Genomic DNA, 21,802 nt, shown 5'->3' with positions numbered 1-21,802 from the left:
GGGGAATTCACCGATAATCAGTTAGGTGAATATTTGCGGGCTTCTGATTACGTTGGCCGGCATGTTTTTGATGACACCTCTTATTGGCGCAGAATTTGTAAGCCAGATATTGCGCCTGCACATTTTAGATCAAGCAAGCACAGGTACAACGAAATCGCAGCCCGGGATGATAAGCTGCTTCATCGACTCATCGCATGCACGTTTAATGCGAGGATTGAGGGTCATGAGAAGGTGAAAACATTAGATTTGTGGATTATGGATCAAATCAAGCGGGGTTCCTATACCGACATTCCTGGGCTAATCGGTAATTATTTCCTTGCCATTGCGACTGAGACACGGCTACCGAAGCCACTTCTGGGAGGCCACTACATCACCCGAATTGCCCGACATTTTAACATTGAGTTCAGTAGATTACAGGAGTACACGAGCGTAATGAAACCATTAAAAAAGGTTTTTTATATTAATGCTGAAATCATTATGAAAGATAGAAATGGGCATTTGGTGCCTTTTGTGGCAGTTGGTGCAGGTGACGCAAGTGGCAGTGGTGTTCAGCAAGAGCAGCGGTAGGAAGAGGAGGCGGAAATGGAGGCACAGACTAATGTTGGTGAACAGGTTCCGTGGCATCCGTCCCAATCAAGTTGGGACAGTTTGGTTGGTAGTGTTAATAACATGAGGTTGAGCCCGAACGAACAAAGGATGCACAACGATCGAATGTGGGATATTCAGCAGCGAATGGAGCAACGACAGATTGCTCAAGTGCACGATCAGGGATGGATGAGTTATGGTATTGATTGGAATAACCATAACTCAGAGTTGTTTTATTCCAACCCCGAGCAGTACTATGGGACGACACGTCTGACACCCCAATATTACACGGATCCTCAAAACCCACCTCCGCCTCACCCGATTTATGATAATACCGCTGCGTTGCAGGATGCTCGGAACAGATTTGAGCAGCAATATCCACAGGGACGCCCGTACAGAGATGGTTCGGGTAATTATTTTTGGCCGTTTGATAACTAGGCATGCGTGCCTTTGATCATTTTGTACTTTGTTTTGCGACAATTTAATTTGTGTGGTGTGATTTTAGACAATATTTCGGTTTGTAATAATGTACTAATGGTGTGGTTTGATAAACGGTTGTGGTTGTAAAAACACCGTTATTTTTATTGTGATTTGTGTGGTTTGTTAATTTGTGCAGCATGATTGAACTTCAAAGACTGGCATTAAGTTCAGCGACATTTGATATTATGATGTGTGTATGATGATAACCGCGGACTGGACGATGCTCTTATGCTGGCAGTAAGTTCAGCAGCATCCGTCTACATGTTCCACGATTTACAGGTTAAAAATTGAAAATTTCTACAATCACCCTATCACTTTGCCCTCTAAATTTAATCCTTTTTCTGATTTCATGCAATGAGGGCCTTGCATGATCTCAAGTGTGGGGTGGGGAGTAGAAATTTATCGGGAACTCGTTTTACTAAAATTAAGGCGTTCAAGGCAACATAACTTGTAAAAGGTTAAATTTTATAAATTGATTTTAAAATTTATCGACGGATTAAGATCAGGTATAACAACCGAATTTCCGTTATAAATATAAATTTTTAAAAGATATTTTATAAACTTAATTGATTATAAGATTATTTAAAAAAAAAAATTTTAAAATTTTCAAGTAGCCTTAAAAACGATTAAAAGCCCAAAAACCACGTTATACACATTATGGTCTTAAAATCTAGAAAATAAATGATTGGTTTACATTTTAAATTATTAATAGTCTTTGAAGTTGCACTATCATTCAATTATTTGAATGAAAATCCTACTAGTTTAGTAAGCTAACTTGTAGGTCACTTGTACCAAAACGAGTGTAAACCGTGAGAGAGCGGTGATTGTATAGCGTGGTCGGAAACCGGAGCTCGCGCCAGATCGAAAACCCTAAGGACGATCCTCATTGTTTCTCCTAACAAGGACAATGTTGCGTCCGACCACTTATATGACCATACAGGATGTATCCATTCCATCCTAAAGGGAGTCAAGTCTCCCGAACGACACACTTGCTGATTTATTTCAGAAGTTGTAGTCCAGACCAGTTGTAGGGTGACGAAAAATCTTGAAAAGTCATTGCTAAAATCGACTGGAAATCTACCAGGCCTCAACATCAAACAGGGAAACTGGTAGTCAAAGCTTATCTCAATGAGGGAGATTTGCTAGCCAAATGGGAAGCGCACCATGATACACAAATTGTCAGTGATTGATCAGATTCCCAGTGGATAACCTCCGGAAAGGTAATATGTCAGCTTTTAAGCCTGATGAACTTCAATCTTTATGATTGACTTAACGGATTAGATGATTACCTCATGATTATCGATGATATCCGGACGTAATGTGTATCCTCCTAAGCACATTAATTTCTACCGACATCTCGCGATGTTAGGTACCGAGGGAGGGATTGGCTTGACCAATAGCGGGAAACCCGCACTCATTTTTCAAAATTCAGAAAATCCGACAAAATCGAAAAACGTGTCTAGTATAAAAAAAAACTAGCATGATATTTTCAAAAACCATAAAACGTTTTCATCAAGGTCCTGATTTCCCTAGGATCAAATTTTTCGGATACTTGGCTCTAATCTCTCAAAAATGTGTGTGTGTGTTTCCATTGTGAATATAGCGTGCGTGTGATTTCAAGTGTGCTATACTTAAAGCGTGTGTTTTATATAGTGTGACTTGTGTTTCATATCAACGTGTGTGTTTTGTGTGTTACGAGTGATTCATGTAATGTTTGTAATCTATATTGTGTGATTATGTTTGATATTGTTCCACTTTGTAACGAAAGAATTGCTTGAGGACAAGCAAGGTTTAAGTGTGGGGTGTTTTGATATTGCTCAATAACATCATATATATCTATCGCAATATCATTAAAAACGCTCTAGAATCAAGGATGATGAAGGTGTTCTACAAATAATAAACCAAGATGCGCAAGTTTATATCGGAAGAATGATTTACAAAGAATTTTGATGATTTATGACATTGGTTGATCCCGATACGAGTTAGGGTCAAGATAGCACTCTAAAATGATAAAACAAAGCTTCCAAGGTGTTAGGCTTCGTCCAAATGAAGTAATATTGAAAAGAAAATGAAACAGTCAAAATTAGCACAACAGGACGCCGTCCTGGAAGGTGGGACGACGTCCTGTCTTTCAATTCGGGACGCCGTCTCGGCAATTGGGACGCCGTCTAGCCCTTTATACCGGGACGCCGTCCTTCCCTTTGGGACGACGTCCCGTAGTAGGTGTAGCCGACTTTTTAGCTTTTTACCTACTCTCTCCACTTTAAAACTTCAGTTTTTGAGGGACTGTTGCATTAGAATACGAACCAGAGAGTTTAGAAGCGATTTTCAGGAGCAAATTGGAGAACTCCAACCTCTTTGAAGAGGCTCAACATCAAGGCATCATCCATCAAAACCTTTTTCATCCAAGAACTCTTGTTCTTGTAGGTTATTTACTTGTTCTCAGCAATGATTTCAGTTAATAATTTGATTGTATTGTTGTCTGTTACCATGATTGTTGGCTAGTTTCTATAATGTTTCTCTAGATTAATAACCAAGGTATTGGATGTAATCTTATTGATTGAATGTATTATGCGTGATAGATTGAAGCTTGAATTAAGAACCATGCTTATTGTTGTTAAAATCATTTGTATCTAGTTAATTGATATGTTGTTGATAAAGAGAACTCTTGTTGATGTATCATATTGATTTACAATAAACTTGTCTTAGATTGATTGTTTGCTAAACCGGACCAAGGGGGTAAACTAGATTAAAACGGTTAAACAAAATAGGAATGAATTGTGTAGAGCGAACGCAAAAACAATTGTTATTCAAGTCTTTGATTTTGTTGATAAACTAGTCACAAATTAAAAGGTCTAAGTTATAGGGAACCCTCGCTTAGTAATTCTAGTTTGAGTACTTGCTAAAGAGAACTCTTGGCGAGTCGATTTAGGTGATTAGCATGCTTATAGTTATTTGATTACAAATACAAGAACCATAGTGAAAAGGGAACCCTTGATCTTGTTATTGTATTTGCGTGTTTATCCGAGAGAACTCTTAGTGAACCTATTAGATAACTACACACATAATTATTCAATCAGGACTTAATATCTAAAAATACATCCAATACCGAGGGTAAAATATCTAGATAAACATTTCATCTCTTTGATTTAATTCAAAACTATCTTACTTGCTTTATTTGCATTTATTATCATTTCATAAACTTAAAAGACAAAAATATTGTTTTTACATTTAACCTTCTTTGATTTGGCTAAATCGTTAAATAGCCACCAAAACATAAAACTTGTACTTTTAACTTTCATTCACTTAGTTAATCATAATATAGTTTCTAATTTTAGTTTGACTGATATAACTGTCCTTGGAATGATACACGGAACTAAACCAGTTACTATACTACTACACGATCGGGTACACTGCCCGTTAGTGTGTAGCAATCTCTAAAACCGGTATTTTCCATACGATAATTCATATACCACTTTTCGCACTTCAACTCATGCCCAACCACACCACACTTTAAGCATCTTCTTGTAGCCTCAGAACACTGACCACTGTGAGAAGATCGACACGTGTGACACCAATTCCCTTTACCTGATCCAGACCCAGAACTACTCTGACCACTTTTACTCTTCGATTTAAATCCACTAAACTTCTTGGATTTAGATCCTGATTGACCAGATACTTGCCCACCTTGTTGTAGCACATTACCAAACATTCTGTTTCTGGCGGCCTGAACATCACTTTCTACCATCTTAGCCATCACAACAGCTTGAGACAACGATGTAGCTGTTCTAACAAAAGTTCGGTACTCTGGTAAAATGATATTAACGAAATGCTGGATACGAGACGCTTCGTCGGGCACCCACTGCTGTACAAACCTCAGTTTATCCATATACTTCTCTACTACCTCATCAATCATCATTAGAGGTGTCATCTTCATTTCAAGAAACTCAGTCTTGATTCGGTTCATATCAAACGGATTACAATACTGTTCACACACCTTCCCATGAAACTGCTCCCATGTGATCATACTCACTTGTTCTTTTGGTATACTGGATATCAAAGAATCCCACCAAATCATAGCCCTACCTTTCAACAAACGACTTGCATATGTCACTTTCAACTCGGGTTCACACTGACACGCTTCAAATACCCTTTCAATTTCTCGTAACCAATTGAGAGTTACAGTCGGATCAGTACTTCCAGAGAACTCGGAGGGTTTGCAATCACGAAAGTTCTTATAAGTACACCTTTTGGGTGGTTGCATGTAAGGTTGTTGGAACATTTACATTTGATATGGATTCATCATCATGGGATTTTGGTAAGTAAAAGTGTTTTGCGGTGGCATATAGTATTGGTTGGGTATTTGATTCTGAAACTGGTTCTGGTGCACATTAGGTATCGTTTGGGATTGCGCGGTTGGGAATCCAGGTGGTGTATCATCATTTCCATAATGCCTTGCCAATTCAAGCTCATTAATCTTATCTTCAGCCTCTTTTAGCTTGCTTTCTAATTAAAGGATGTAACTATTTTGATCATTATCAGACTCAACACCCTCTTCTGGTGCTCTGAATGTTCCGGGGTTGGATGGGCCAGTTGCGTTTCTATCAGCCATACCTGTGCTACAAAACAGCTCACACAAAAGCTTAGTGGATAACAGTTAGTTCAATCACAACTAACACACGTATATCCTATTTTCACTTAGCCCCTCACACCCACAGACATGTTTGACTCACCTCAGGGTTTGGGAACAAAATACGTGCACGTACTTGCTGCCAAACCATGCTCTGATACCAACTTGTAACACCGGCCATTTTTTTTTTAAACACGCAGCGGAAGACTTCATTTACAAACACTATATATGTCACGTCTCGAGTCTAACCTCTCCTAGGACTCTAACCTCTCCTAGGCACGGTCTCGAGTCCCCAGTCTCCCTAGGCCCGACTGGTGCCATTCACACAGTGTACACAAAATTCACATACAACATCAGGCAACGATATTATTATTCTAACATGGCAATTCCTACACTATGCATGGTAAAAGAGTCAACCACAGTAGCATAATATGCTATTTAAACTCTATCCGTAGATAGACCCACTCACCAATTACCAGCAATTGCTCAGTTATTATTTCTGAGCTTCCTCCTTATCCTTATCTCCTGAGAACAGCAAAAACCAAGTTAGAATAGTGTTCCCATCAAGATTAGACACACTGACAGCGAATTATAGCAAATTAGTAAAAAAAAATGAGTCCGCTAAAATTTTCATGCTTAACACTTATGCATTTTCAGAATTTACATCCTGAAAATCATAAAAAACACACGGACAGCATAACGGCTAAAAATCAACACTTAGTAAAAATTTCACTGCCTAAGACCATCGGTCGATGGTCCCATCCATCGGCTGATCGTCAACACACCATCGGTCGATGGTCTACCCCAATCGGTCGATCGTCAAAATTACATCAGTTGGTCAGAAGTCATACACCATCGGTCGATGGTCCTGTCCACCGGCCGATCGTCCCTCACCATCGGTCGATGGTCAACGACCATCGGCCGAAGGTAGTTCCTCAGCTGCAACAGCAGCAAAGTGACGGGTTTCAACCCAAAATCACCAAATCTCGACTTTGGACACGTTTTTGACCTCAAAACTGAACACAACTCGTACACTAAACTTTCTGGAACATAAACCCACAACATTCAAACACAAACAACATCAATTTCTACCAATTTGACACAAAACCCCATTTTCATAAAACTTGACTAAAACACCCATTTTGACACTGATTTGATCACGAAATTAAACAAACTTTACCTTGTTAGAATCACAACAACACAAGGAACGATTTGACACTAAAATCAAGCTGCAATTCGAGATCAAATGATTTAGGGTTGTTTGAGATGGTGAAGATGAGGTTAGGTGAAGGTGTGAGTGAGAGGAAGGTTCAGGAAACAAATGAGGAAAATTGGCTGCTCATACACTTAATTTGAGGTTAAAACCCCATACCCCACAACACACGGGTATTTACCAGTTATCTGATATCTTTTGCACAAGATTAGGTAGCCCAAACGAGGTCCAAATAAAATAAACAAACCTGATCTGAGACCCTTGTCACAAACTGGTCACAACACAAATATAATAAAACACTAATAAAATAATTAAAATAAAAGCACTTAAGACTAAGCACAAACCCTAAGGGCAAAATAGGCAACTTACAACTAGCCAGGGTTTCAGTCTGTTACAAATCCACCCCCCTTAAGGAGATTCCGTCCTCGGAATCTGGTCTTGGTCAAACAAATGAGGGTAGCGATTTCTCATCAACTCTTCCATTTCCCACGTAAGATTAGAACCCAAACTGTGTTTCCACTCGATCAATATCATCGGTCAACTACACGGATCGGCTCTTCCACCAATTTCTTATTCAAATCGACCCTTAAATCTTCTAAAGGAAGGAGTTGCGTTTCATCATCGACTTTACACTTACAAAGATAACACACGTTAAATGTATGTTGACCGCGGTCAAACATAGATTCAGTTGATCTTTACGGAGATCATCCATCTGGGGATTCGATTCATTAGTCTTTGTAGTGACCCGAACTTTTCCATGTTTATATACATTAAATGAAATTGTTATTTACATGATTAAGTGTTTCCAACATGTTAAGCAATCTAACTTATTAAGACTTGATTAATTGAAATAGGTTTCATATAGACAATTGACCACCCAAGTTGACCGGTGATTCACGAACATTAAAACTTGTAAAAACTATATGATGACATATATATGATTATATATATAGTTAACATGATATTATGATAAGTAATTATCTCATTAGGTATTTTAACATTGACTTATATACATAAAATTGAGTTTATTGAATTAAGAAACTCGAAACGATATATATAACGATTATCGTTATAACAACGTCTTACTAAATACATATGAATCATATTAAGATATTGATACACTATGTTTAATCATGATAAATGATAAGTAAACATGTCATTAAGTGTATTAACAATGAACTACATATGTAAAAACAAGACTACTAACTTAATGATTTCGAAACGAGACATATATGTAACGATTATCGTTGTAACGATATTTAAATGTATATATATCATATTAAGATATATTAATATATCATAATATCATGATAATATAATAATTTAACATCTCATTAGATATAATAAACATTGAGTTAACAACATTTAACAAGATCGTTAACTTAAAGGTTTCAAATCAACATTTACATGTAACGACTAACGATGACTTAACGACTCAGTTAAAATGTATATACATGTAGTGTTTTAATATGTATTCATACACTTTTGAAAGACTTCAAGACACTTATCAAAATACTTCTACTTAACAAAAATGCTTACAATTACATCCTCGTTCAGTTTCATCAACAATTCTACTCGTATGCACCCGTATTCGTACTCGTACAATACACAGCTTTTAGATGTATGTACTATTGGTATATACACTCCAATGATCAGCTCTTAGCAGCCCATGTGAGTCACCTAACACATGTGGGAACCATCATTTGGCAACTAGCATGAAAAATCTCATAAAATTACAAAAATATGAGTAATCATTCATGACTTATTTACATGAAAATAAAATTACATATCCTTTATATCTAATCCATATACCAACGACCAAAAACACCTACAAACACTTTCATTCTTCAATTTTCTTCATCTGATTGATCTCTCTTAATTTCCATCTTCAAGTTCTAAGTGTTCTTCATAAATTCTACAAGTTCTTGTTTCATAAAATCAAGAATACTTCCAAGTTTACTAGCTCACTTCCAATCTTGTAAAGTGATCATCCCACCTCAAGAAATCCTTGTTGTTTACAGTAAGATATCATTCTAAATCAAGGTAATACTCATATACAAACTTTGATTCAATTCCTATAACTATAACTATCTTAATTCGAGTGATAATCTTACTTGAACTTGTTTTCGTGTCATGATTCTACTTCAAGAACTTTCAAGCCATCCAAGATCCTTTGAAGCTAGATCATTTATTGTCACTTCCAGTAGGTTTACCTACTAAACTTGAGGTAGTAATGATGTTCATAACATCATTCGATTCATACATATAAAACTATCTTATTCGAAGATTTGAACATGTAATCACTAGAACATAGTTTAGTTAATTCTAATCCTTCTAACTTGACTTTTAAAATCAACTAAACACATGTTCTATATCTATATGATATGCTAACTTAATGATTTAAAACCGGAAAACACGAAAAATACCGTAAAACCGGATATACGCCGTCGTAGTGACACCGCGGGCTGTTTTGGGTTAGTTAATTAAAAACTATGATAAACTTTGATTTAAAAGTTGTTCTTCTGTGAAAATGATTTTTCTTATGAACATGAAACTATATCCAAAAATCATGGTTAAACTCAAAGTGGAAGTATGTTTTCCAAAATGGTCTTCTAGACGTCGTTCTTTCGACTGAAATGACTACCTTTACAAAAATGACTTGTAACCTGTATTTCTGACTATAAACTTATACTTTTTCTGTTTAGATTCATAAACTTAAGTTCAATATGAAACTATAGCAACTTGAAACACTCAAAACGGATTTAAAACGAATAAGTTATAGGTAAAACAAGATTGGTTATTTTTGCTTGTTGTAGCTACGTGGAAATTGGTAACAAATCTATATTAATCATATCCTAGCTAACTTATAATGTATTATACATGTATTCTAATATATTATGTAATCTTGGATACCATATACACGTATGCAAATGTTTTGACATATCATATCGACCCATGTATATATATTATTTGGAACAACCATAGACACTCTATATGCAGTAATGTTGAAGTTAGCTATATACGGTTGAGGTTGATTCCAAAAATATATATTCTTTGAGTTGTGATCTAGCCTGAGACGTGTATACACTGGGTCGTGGATTGATTCAAGATAATATATATCGATTTATTTCTATACATCTAACTGTGGACAACTAGTTGTAGGTTACTAACGAGGACAGCTGACTTAATAAACTTAAAACATCAAAATGTATTAAAAGTGTTGTAAATATATTTTGAACATACTTTGATATATATGTACATATTTGTTATAGGTTCGTGAATCGACCAGTGGCCAAGTCTTACTTCCCGACGAAGTAAAAATCTGTGAAAGTGATTATAGTCCCACTTTTAAAATCTAATATTTTTGGGATGAGAATACATGCAGCTTTATAAATGTTTTACAAAATAGACACAAGTACATGAAACTACTTTCTATGATTGAATGATCGAAGCCGAATATGCCCCTTTTTGCTTGGTAGCCTAAGAATTAGGGAACATCACTAATTTTGAGAATTAGTGCACGCCTAATTGACGTGAATCCTAAAGATAGGTCTATTGGGCCTAACGAACCCCATCCAAAGTACCGGATGCTTTAGTACTTCGAATTCGTTTTTATCATGTCCGAAGGATTTCCCGGAATGATAAGGGATATTCTTATATGCATCTTGTTAATGTCGGTTACCAGGTGTTCACCATATGAATGATTTTTATCTCTATGTATGGGATGTATATTGAAATATGAAATCTTGTGGTCTATTATTATGATTTGATAATATATAGGTTAAACCTATAACTCACCAACATTTTTTTGATATTTTAAGCATGTTTATTCTCAGGTGATTATTAAGAGCTTTCGCTGTTGCATACTAAAATAAGGACAAGATTTGGAGTCCATGCTTGTATGATATTATGTAAAAACTGCAATCAAAAAACTTATTTTTGATGTAATATATTATTATTGTAAACCATTATGTAATGGTCGTGTGTAAATGGTATATTTTAGATTATCATTACTTGATAATCTACGTAATGCTTTTTAAACCTTTATCGATAAAATAAAGGTTATGGTTGTTTTAAAAATGAATGCAGCCTTTGAAAAACGTCTCATATAGAGGTCAAAACCTCGCGACGAAATCAATTAATATGGAACGTTTATAATCAATATGAACGGGACATTTCAGTCTTAAAAGCTAATTTGCAATGTGCCCCCCCCATTGTACGAGACAGCTCCTTCTCATGGTTAGGATAAGTCTGACGACCAAAAACCCTGTTTGATGCTGAGGTGAGGTGAATTTCCAGCCGATGATAGAGATGATTTTTCAAGATTTTTCGTCAACCTACAGCTGTTCTGGACTACATCTTCTAACATAAGTTAGCAAGTGTGTCATTTTGGAAGACTTTACTTCCTTAAGGGATGGACTTGATTCATCCTTTATTACTCGAATCAATGGGATATTCAGGTTTATACATTTCAAAGCAATGATATCCGCAATAAACTTCATAGAAACATGTGATAAATGGTTTTAAACATATGGGTTTATAAATTCTGTTATACTTGGTTTTCTTTTATAGGTTTTAATCAAATAAACTTATGTATTTTTAATGTATGGAGACAATATTTTCAGTTTTTGACACCTAATCTTTAATTGCTCGTAATTACCTTAAAAATTAACTAGATATATTTGTTAAAAAACTTAATCAAAATTTTTCGTAAAAACCACCAAGTTATAAGTTCTCGAGAATTTATATATTCCCACCCCACACTTAAGATTATGTAATGCCCTCATTACATAAAATCAGATTAAATGTATAAATTTGAGAGGACAAAAAGTGTAAAGTATTTGGAACTTCTTTTGTTAAGTAATTGGACATTTGTAAAATGCTTATCGTATGAACATATCCAATCCTCATATCACAATATAAATGTAGTTTTTTTTTCGTTATATCGAATGCATCATCATCATAAGTACCTGTCAATAAACATGTTAATCACACAAAAAGATGTGGTTGTACTTTAGTAGTACAAAAAATTTACCCCACACTTAAAATTTTTGTATATATAAAAAAAATTAAAAGTAAAAGTAAATACTTAACACACATCATAAAAATCATTTTTTACAAACAACATAAAAAAGTAAAAAAAATAAAAACTAAAAACTAGAAAAACGTCCATACTGGGCCTCCTTGATTTTCCTCCTCCTGTTGATGTTGCTGCCGCTGTTCATTTTGGCGTTGTTCCTCGTAAAAACGCCGATAGGCATCCTGACTTGCAGGTAGAGCAGCATTGGGGTCATAATGTGGAGGTAGAGGATCACCGGGTGCTTGCCAAGGGGTGTATGAAGGAAAGGCTGAGGGTGCGTAAGTTTGTGGGTTAGCTGCGTATAGATATGTCTGGTGATGTACCCACTCAAGTTGTGCTCCCTGGCCCCTTTGATCATATCAGATGTTTTCTAAAATATTACCCTGAGCTAGTTGGGTACCCCTAATGTCCCCTAATTGCCGAGACAAACTAGTGTACTAGTTTTCTGATCTCTGTCCCCAATTTTCATATGAGTTCCTTACATCTAAACTCAATGAATTAAACGAATTTTGTAACATATCGAAATCAGAAGTACCTACATTAGACGAACTAGCCTGATCTGGCTGTCTCCGTCTTCTCCTAGTATCTCGCTCAGGTTCATCATCTTCCTCCAAAGGAGCGGGAGCAACAACTTCTTGTCATCTTAAACTAATTACCCCACCCCTCACTTAGTTTTATATACATCCAATCCTAAAGTTCTAACAAATTGATCTACCGGTATGATTGGAGGTTCTGATTCACTCGGGTCAAGTCCGAACCAGTTTCCTAAACAAGTGATATAGTGACCCCCCCTCCCCCGACATGTCACTTGATCCTCTAGCACCTTTACCTACATGAGCCAAGAAGTAGGCAACTCCATATGGTATACTAACAAAAGTCTCCCTATCTCTGATCACATCTAAATACCAAAGGTCAATATAATTAATTTTATCTGTATTACCAAATGACCTTTGGTTTATTGTGTTCGCTATAAATTTATAAATTATTCTAAACCGAACATCAGTGATCTTTAGGTATGATTCTTGGCCGGCCTCATATGTATTTCTACGAGTAAAAGATTGTCAAACTCTCCCAGAATAATAATTACTTGTATACCTAGCCCCAGTAAAAATATACTCCCTAAAATCGGGAGTCAACATCTCCTCGATGGTGTAAATCCCCAACGCGTTAGTCACGTTACTTAGGGACATTCTTCTATCTACCCCACCCAGCCTAAATTGTAGAAAATTAGTATCATCGATAGTTTCTGGGTGTATGCTCATTCTAACCGTAGAATAGAATTCTAAGCACCATTCTCTATATACAGGACTATTTAAACTAAACAACCTCTCAAAATCATTAAAAACCAAATTTACCCCAAATTCGTTTGTGAAACTTTGGTTTAAAATTTCCCTTATTTGTGTATCTAAGTTGACTGGGTGTCCTAAAGAAGCCCAATCCACAATATATACCGGAGAGGTGTTTCTATGGATCAGAGAAAGTAAGTCCTTAACCTTTTGCACCCGTTGAGGTAAATCATTAGGGAATCTCAGGTTCGGGTGTAAGGTTTGGAGTTGTTTTTCCATTTGTGGTGTTACTTGTTCCTCTTCTTGCTGTTGGTTTACAGCTCTCATTCTAAATAATCCCTACATATCATTTTAAAACAAGAAAATCGTCCCAATTGGGTGTGTTAATATTAGCAAGGAATCCATATTCAACATACAAGCTTGTTTTTTCAACATCACAGGAACCAATAGTTCAACAACAGTTAAAGTTTTACTTCTAAAAATTAAAACAAACAAAAATAAACCAAAAAATTCATAATCATAAATCAAGTTTCATAAACAAAGTTTAATTCGCAAGTGGAAACATTCAATGAACTAAGCATATATAATTCAATTCAATCACATTGCGTGCATTCTAGCCTCCAAATAATCCTTAGCATCATTACAATTTATACTTGATTCATGTCAATAGCAAAAATGATCAAATTTAGACTAAAAATACAAATCACGGAATCAAAAAAATCAAACTCATGTTCAAAGGTTCTAACTACTATCAAAACAGTTAAAAATAGCTAATTATAATCAAAATAACACACTTCAATAGCAATTCATCAATTTTCCCCAATATGTATAAACCCTAACTTTGAAATAATCAATTAAACATCAAATTCTCATGCTAATCGGGTTTAATATCATACTAACAACATAGATATAGCAATAATCAAGCAAAATTCAACAATAACATGCATTAATTCGGATTAAAGCTATAAAAATAAATAATGAAAAACTTCAAGAACAAGTGGTAAAATGGATTTAGGACCCTTACCAATCTAGGCATGTTGAAAGATTGAAGAATTGGAGGAGATTGAGAGTGTTTATTTAATTTTTGTAAGTGATTTTTGTTAGTTTTTGGGTTCTCCTTCGTTCACAGCAGAGAAAAATAATAAGAATGTGTGAAGAAAGAAGAACTTGTTCGACCAGATATCTGGTCTTGTTTTTCGAATTACGCGTTCCGCGTGGGATTACGCGTTTTGCGTAACTTTTAATTATACACGTTTCGCGTGGAAACCTACACGTTTCGCGTAAGTCATAATCTTTTTTTTATTAACTTTATAAGTAATTAAATTTTAAAATATCTTTTATAGATTTATATTTGTTGTAACGGAAATTTTGGTTTTTTATACCTAGTCTTTATCCGTTTATAAATTTTTAAAATCAATTTATAAAATTTTAATTCGTTAAAAGTTAAAGTTTTAATATTTTTTGAAAAAAACCTAGAAATAAAACAAAACACTCTATATTTTTTTTTACTTTTAAAAATAAAAGAAAATTAATATTTTAAAATTTTAAAACAAGTACATGAAAAATAAAAATTAAATGAATTTAAAATACACACTATTTTATATATATATATATATATATATATATATATATATATATATATATATATATATATATATATATATATATATACCTTCAAACCAACTAGTTTTTAAACTTAAAACTTTGTTTCCTATCAACTAGGTAGAGATAATCTCGGTTGTTACACCTATCATTACCCACGACAAAGTTTATAAGTTATATATTTTTACGGTTATTGATAAAAAAAAAAGTATATTTTTAGTAGAAATAATTTTTTCTTTTGTTTTTATGGTTTACTATTTAAAAGATATCTTATGAATCTAACAATAAATTTCGTGCAATTTGAAGAACGACAATTCAGTTGTTACACTTAACATTATCGTTTTCAATGAAAACAGGTTAAACTCAAGGTTTATCAATTTTAAATGGTATACCTTTTTAATAAAACACACATCAAACAAATACAAACTAAAACACACCAAAACATAAACACACAAAAATGCACAAACACAATTGGCGAGAAAAAGATTTAGATGGTGAAACCGCGTCGACTAGCCTCATAGTAGAGTCGTACCATTTCGCCCCCCATGGCTTCGTAGGCATAACCTCGTTGGTTTAAGAGGTTTTTCTTTGAACATTTAAATGGTCCTTCTCGGCACAAGGTTACGAACTCGTAATTAGAGTCCGTTTGATTCTTCGGGCAATCTCCGTAATGAGTCGGTTTTCCACATTTTACACACTTGCCCAAATGACGCGCTCGACGCTTCTTAGCTGATTTTGATTTGCCTTTTGCATAATTTTTCTCATTAAGTTCTTGCCTTATTTCTTTTCTCGCCTGATCGCATCTACTCTTTATATCTAATACCACATCCCTCGGTAAAATATTATCGCACATCAAAAGGAAGTGGTTGTAGACATATTGATTGCGCATCTTGAAAATAAACAAAAAACAAAAAGAAAATAAAAAGGTAGAATGGAGGGAGAAGACTAGTTCTTTAGTGTCTGCTAGGGAAAGACCGAACAAACCTCACTCTTAAAGATAAAACTAAAGATCGAGAATGGAGTTGAAAACCTTAAAGTTACTTCAAATTTACTTGTCCTTAGGGTAGAAGGTGATTTCAACTCTTTCCGTAGTGTTGATTCCGTTAAAGTATAACTTGAGTCGATGACCGTTCACCTTGAAAGTTCCACCGTCTTTGCTATATAACTCTGCAAATCCAGATGGAAAAACCTGTTTTATTATATATGGCCCAGTCCACCGGAATCTAAGTTTCCCAGGTGAAAACTTAAAACGTGATTGGAAATCAAATACTTTATCCCTTTGTTCGAATTCTTTTCTTTCTTTTAATCGTGCATCGTGCCATCTCTTAGTTTTCTCTTTGTATGTTTTAGAGTTTTCATAAGCTTGTAGTCTTAATTCGTCTAATTCATTAAGTTGTAAGAATCGGTTTTCTCCGGCTTCCACAAGGTCAGTGTTACATTCTCTTAAAGCCTAATATGCCTTGTATTCAACTTCGACAGGTAGATGACACGCCTTACCATAAATTAATCGGAAAGGTGTAGTACCAATGGACGTTTTGAACGCAGTTCTAAATGCCCAAAGCGCATCATCTAGCTTTCGATGCCAGATTTTAGGATTATTTTTAACCGTTCTTTCTAAAATTCGTTTAAGACCTCGATTTGTGTTTTCAACTTGGCCACTCGTTTGAGGGTGGTAAGAAGTTGAGAAACGATGATTAACTCCGTACTTTTTAAGTACTTTCTCGAGTAATTGATTTGTAAAATGAGTTCCACGATCACTGATTAACGCTTTTGGAATCCCAAAATGTGAAAATAGGTTTTTTAGGAAGTTCACAACAACACGAGCATCATTTGTGGGTAAAGCTTTTGCTTCGGCCCATTTAGAAACGTAGTCAACTGCCACAAGGATGTATTTGTATTTATTCGATGCTGGAAATGGACCCATGAAGTCAATACCCCAAATGTCAAATACTTCACATACAAGAATGCCTTTTTGTGGCATTTCGTCCCTTTTTGAGATGTTACCGGATCTTTGACATGCATCACATGTTTTAACCATGTGGTGTGCATATTTGAAAATGGTTGGCCAATAAAAACTCGAGTCAAAGACCCTCTTAGCTGTATAGCTAGGTCCGAAATGACCACCAGCTGGGCCTTGATGACAGTGCTCCAATATTTGTTGAGCTTCTTTACCATATACGCATCGGCGGATAACTTGATCCGCTCCTATTCGAAAAAGATTAGGGTTTTCCCAGAAGTAAAATTTTAAATCAGCAAAGAATTTCTTCTTTTGCTGGTACATTTGGTTTTTAATTAATACTCCTGCAGCGAGATAGTTTGCAAAATCCGCAAACCATGGAATTTCAAATTCGGTTTCTATTCTCATTATAAATTCATCGGGAAAAGTGTCATGAATAACTGACTCATCTAGTTTTTCTAGGTCGGGATTTTTAAGACGAGACAAGTGATCAGCAGCGAGATTTTCAGCACCCTTTTTATCCTTGATTTCTATATCAAATTCTTGTAAGAGAAGAATCCAACATATCAATCTAGGTTTTGCATCTTGTTTCTTGAACAAGTACTTTAGGGCTGAATGATCGGTAAAAACAATCGTTTTGGATAACACAAGATATGATCTAAATTTATCAAAAGTAAATACAATTGCAAGGAGTTCTTTTTCGATAGTTGTATAGTTAAATTGTGCTCCTGTTAGTGTTTTACTTTCATAATATATTGGTTGAAATTTGTTATCTTGTCATTTTCCTAAAACGGCTCCTAGATCAAAATCACTAGCATCACACATTAGTTCAAATGGTTTGGACCAATCGAGAGATACTATGATAGGTGCATTTGTAAGTTTATCTTTTAGAATGGAGAAAGTTTATCTTTCTCAAGAAGTTTAGTCATGGGTCGAGCGATTTTGGAAAAGTCCTTTATGAATCGTCGATAGAATCCCGCATGACCTAAGAAACTACGAATTCCTTTAACGTTAGTTGGAGGAGGAAGCTTTGAGATTACATCGATCGTAGCTTTGTCTACTTCCATTCCATCTCGAGAAATCTTGTGTCCAAAAACAATGCCTTCCTTCACCATGAAGTGGCATTTTTCCCAATTTAAAACAAGATTTGATTCCTCACAACGAATTAACATTCGCTCGAGGTTTGAAAGGCATGAATCGAAGGAGCCTCCAAAAACAGAGAATCGTCCATAAAGAATTCCATACTTCCTTCTATCATGTCGTGAAAGATTGCCATCATACACCTTTGAAAGGTGCCTGGCGCATTGCATAATCCGAACGGCATTCGTCGGTATGCGAAGGTACCAAATGGACAAGTAAAAGTTGTCTTGTCTTGGTCTTTTGGATCAATGGGAATTTGAAAACAACCGGAGAATCCATCAAGGAAACAATAGTACTCTTTTCCCGCTAAACGTTCTAGCATTTGGTCAATATAAGGAAGTGGGAAATGATCTTTCCTTGTGGCATCGTTTAAACGACGGTAGTCTATACAGACTCTCCAGCCAGTGACTGTTCTTGTAGGAACGAGTTCATTCTTATCATTAAGGACGACAGTTGTACCCCCTTTCTTGGGTACCACTTGAACATGACTCACCAATGGGCTATCGGATATATGGTATATTAACCCGGCATCAAGTAACTTGATAACCTCCTTTTTGACAACTTCTTTCATGTTAGGGTTTAACCTTCGTTGTCTTTGTACCATGGGTTTAAAATATTCTTCCATTAGAATCTTATGAGTACAATAAGCGGGGTTAATCCCTGGAATATCGATTGTTTTCCAAGCAATTGCTTTCTTGTGAGTTTTTAGAACGGACATTAACCTACTCTTTTCGTTATCGGAGAGTTTTGATGAAATTATAACAGGTAATTGTGATGTACCTTGAAGATAAGCATACTCCAAATGTTCCGGGAGTACTTTAAGTTCCAAGGTGGGTGGTTCTTCCAAGGAAGATTTTTATCCGGAACCTATTACCATTGGTAATTTCTTCAAATGGTTCATCTTCCTTGGGAATTTCTTCCTCACAGCAATCTTCATCGATGACTACTTTCAGCAATTCGTCAAGTTCAAGTTCTACATCAAATTCATCACTTTCACTCATTGGGGTAAAGTTCGAGGTGTATACATTTAGTAATTCTTGCAATTCTTTTTCAACACAACAATCAACAATGTCTATCTTATAACATTCATCATCGGAGGAGATAGGTTGTTTCATAGCTTTATCTATGTTTAAGGTAACTCTATCTTCTCCTTCACCTAGACTAAGTTTTTTATCTTTAACACACACAGTCGCGTTGGCGGTATTTAGGAAAGCTAGCCCTAGAATTAGGGGAACCTTACTGTCTTCTTCCATTTCAAGGACAACGAAATCGGAAGGAAAGATTAAATGATTAACTTTAACCGGTAGGTTTTCGGCAATACCAATAGGATAGTTAAAAGTTCTATCGGCTAGGCGTATACACATCCTAGTTGGTTTTAGATCACCTAGGTTTCGTTTAAGTACAAGGAGTGTGGCATAAGATTGATACTTGCGCCTAAGTCAGCTAATGCATCGTACATTACTGAATCTCCCATCAGACACGGAATAATGAAACTACCAGGATCTCCAAGTTTCGGTGGCATCTTTTACTTTTGCAAAATTGCTGGGCATATTGAGGAATGTGGTTGAAACTTCTTCATTTTTACCTTTATAGGCTATGAGATCCTTGATAAACCTTCCATAATTTGGCATACAAGTGGTACATTGATACAAATTTGCTTAATCATTTCGGTAAACTTGTTGTACTATGCTTGTAATTTATCTTTCTTCAAACGTTGTGGGTATGGAATTGGATGTTTGTATTCTTTTAATGGTGGTTGTGTTTTAGGTGCACTTATGGTTGGCACTTTATCCTCTTCCACGGAAGAATCTTTTTCATTTGGAATTGGAATAGAAATAGGAACATGAGGCTTTGGAACATCGAGGTTAACGGTTAACCCACTTCTCGTAGTTATGAAATTTACTTGCTCATTCCTTGTTTGACTGTTGTTGGGATTCACTTGAGTATTTGAGGGGAGAGCGCCTGGCGGTCTCTCTGATAGTAACTGTTAGATCCTTCCAACATCTCTTTCTAAATTCTGTATCGTAGCTTGTTGATTTCGAATTTGCTGAGTTTGAAGTTCCGTATTTTGCTCGTGTTTAACCATAAAATTTCTCAAAAGATCTTCTAAATCGGATTTCTTCTCGGGTTGTGGTTGTATAGGTGCTTGTGGTTGTGGTTGATTGTGTTGGAAATTATTTTGGTAATTTCGTTGAGGTTGATTTCGGTTGTTTAGGTGATTGTAACCCGGTGGTGCATTTCTTTGATTTTGATTTGAGAAATTCTAGTTATTTTGGTAAACCGGATTTCCTCCTTGATAATTATTGTTTGAACCTGAAGGTCCTCCTATTTGGTAGTTGTTAATTGGAGGATATTTCCGGTTCATTACTTCAACCGCCGAAAAATCGTTGAAATTCATTTCACCTTTTCGCAAGTAACCTAAGAAATTAGCTTTCTCTTCCAATGTTGTTTGATCACAATCTCTAGTAAGGTGAGGACCTTGGCACAATTCACACCCTACCCTAATATCATGCATTTCCTTGGTTACCTTCTCAATTTGCCTTGCTTGATTTGCCATCTGAACTTTTAAAGCAGCGATTTCATCATTGCCTTCAATACTAGCAACAGTTGTTGACCTAGAGAATTCCATCTCTTGATGCCAATTATGAGAATGTGCTGCTATATCGGCAATGATTGTGTGCGCTTCTTCGGGCATTTTTTCATGATTGATCCTCCTGCTGCAACATCTATATCCTTTCGAGTAGCCACATTGACTCATTTATAGAATATTTAGACTTTTTAGAATGTATTCAACCCGTGTTGAGGACATACCCTAAGCATTTTATTGAATCGGGTCCAAGCTTCATAAAGAGTCTCATTAGGCTTTTGCTTGAAGTGATTTATATCACTTTGCAACTTTGCTGCTTTTGAAGCAGGGAGGAACTCTGACAAAAACTTGTCCATCATATCATTCCAGTCTTCGATATAACCTTCTGATAATGAGTCTAGCCAATCTCTTGCATCATCTTTTAATGACCATGGAAAGATTTTTAAACATGCGACTTCATCGGAGACATCTTTGATCTTGAGTAACTTGCAAATGCTTACAAACTTACGAAGATGCTCGTTAGCATCCTCATTCGGAGATCCACCGAATTGGCATGTATTAGTCACCATGTGAAGAAATTGACCCTTTATTTCAAAGCCGTCAGTCATCATAGGTTGAATAATTGCGTGGCCTTGACCGGTTCTTGTTGCCTTCATTAATGCATCCATCGTTTGATTTGTAGCAGCCATCTCTTCTTCTTCTTCTTCTTTAATAACTGGTTCTATGATTGGTTGAATAACTGGTTCAGAGTTATAATCCAATGAAAGTGATTCTAAACCCTCAGCGAGAGACTCTACTTCTTGAGCTCTTAAACGTTTCGTGAAATTCTCTTTCGGGTTCAGGATATGAAGGAGTTAATTCAGTGTTGGAAGAACGTAAATTCATGCATTAATTTCTATTATGAAATCACAACACCAAAAGTTTTTTCTAAGAATTGAATTCCTTCAAAAGGATCGAATAACATAAAAACAATGATAAAAACCTTTAAACAAACAGACTTTCCTTCTGATTTTGCTCACGTTTCGAATAGCCAAAAGATGCAGCAGAGGGGCAGGATTCGTTTGGTCCCAATATAATTGAGTACTGTTTGGCTCCAATAACCCAGTCCACGTACAAATCCAACTACTACTACGAATCAAAAAAATTATCTATTTATTTAACTGCCAACTCCCTGGCAGCGGCGCCAAAAAGTTGATGTGGTGAAACTATACCTTTATTTATGAACGGATTTGAGTTGTTTTG

This window comes from Rutidosis leptorrhynchoides, chromosome 1 (assembly GCF_046630445.1).
Source record: "Rutidosis leptorrhynchoides isolate AG116_Rl617_1_P2 chromosome 1, CSIRO_AGI_Rlap_v1, whole genome shotgun sequence".
In the NCBI taxonomy this organism is placed as follows: Eukaryota; Viridiplantae; Streptophyta; class Magnoliopsida; order Asterales; family Asteraceae; genus Rutidosis; species Rutidosis leptorrhynchoides.
Note: the sequence above shows the minus strand (reverse complement) of the source record.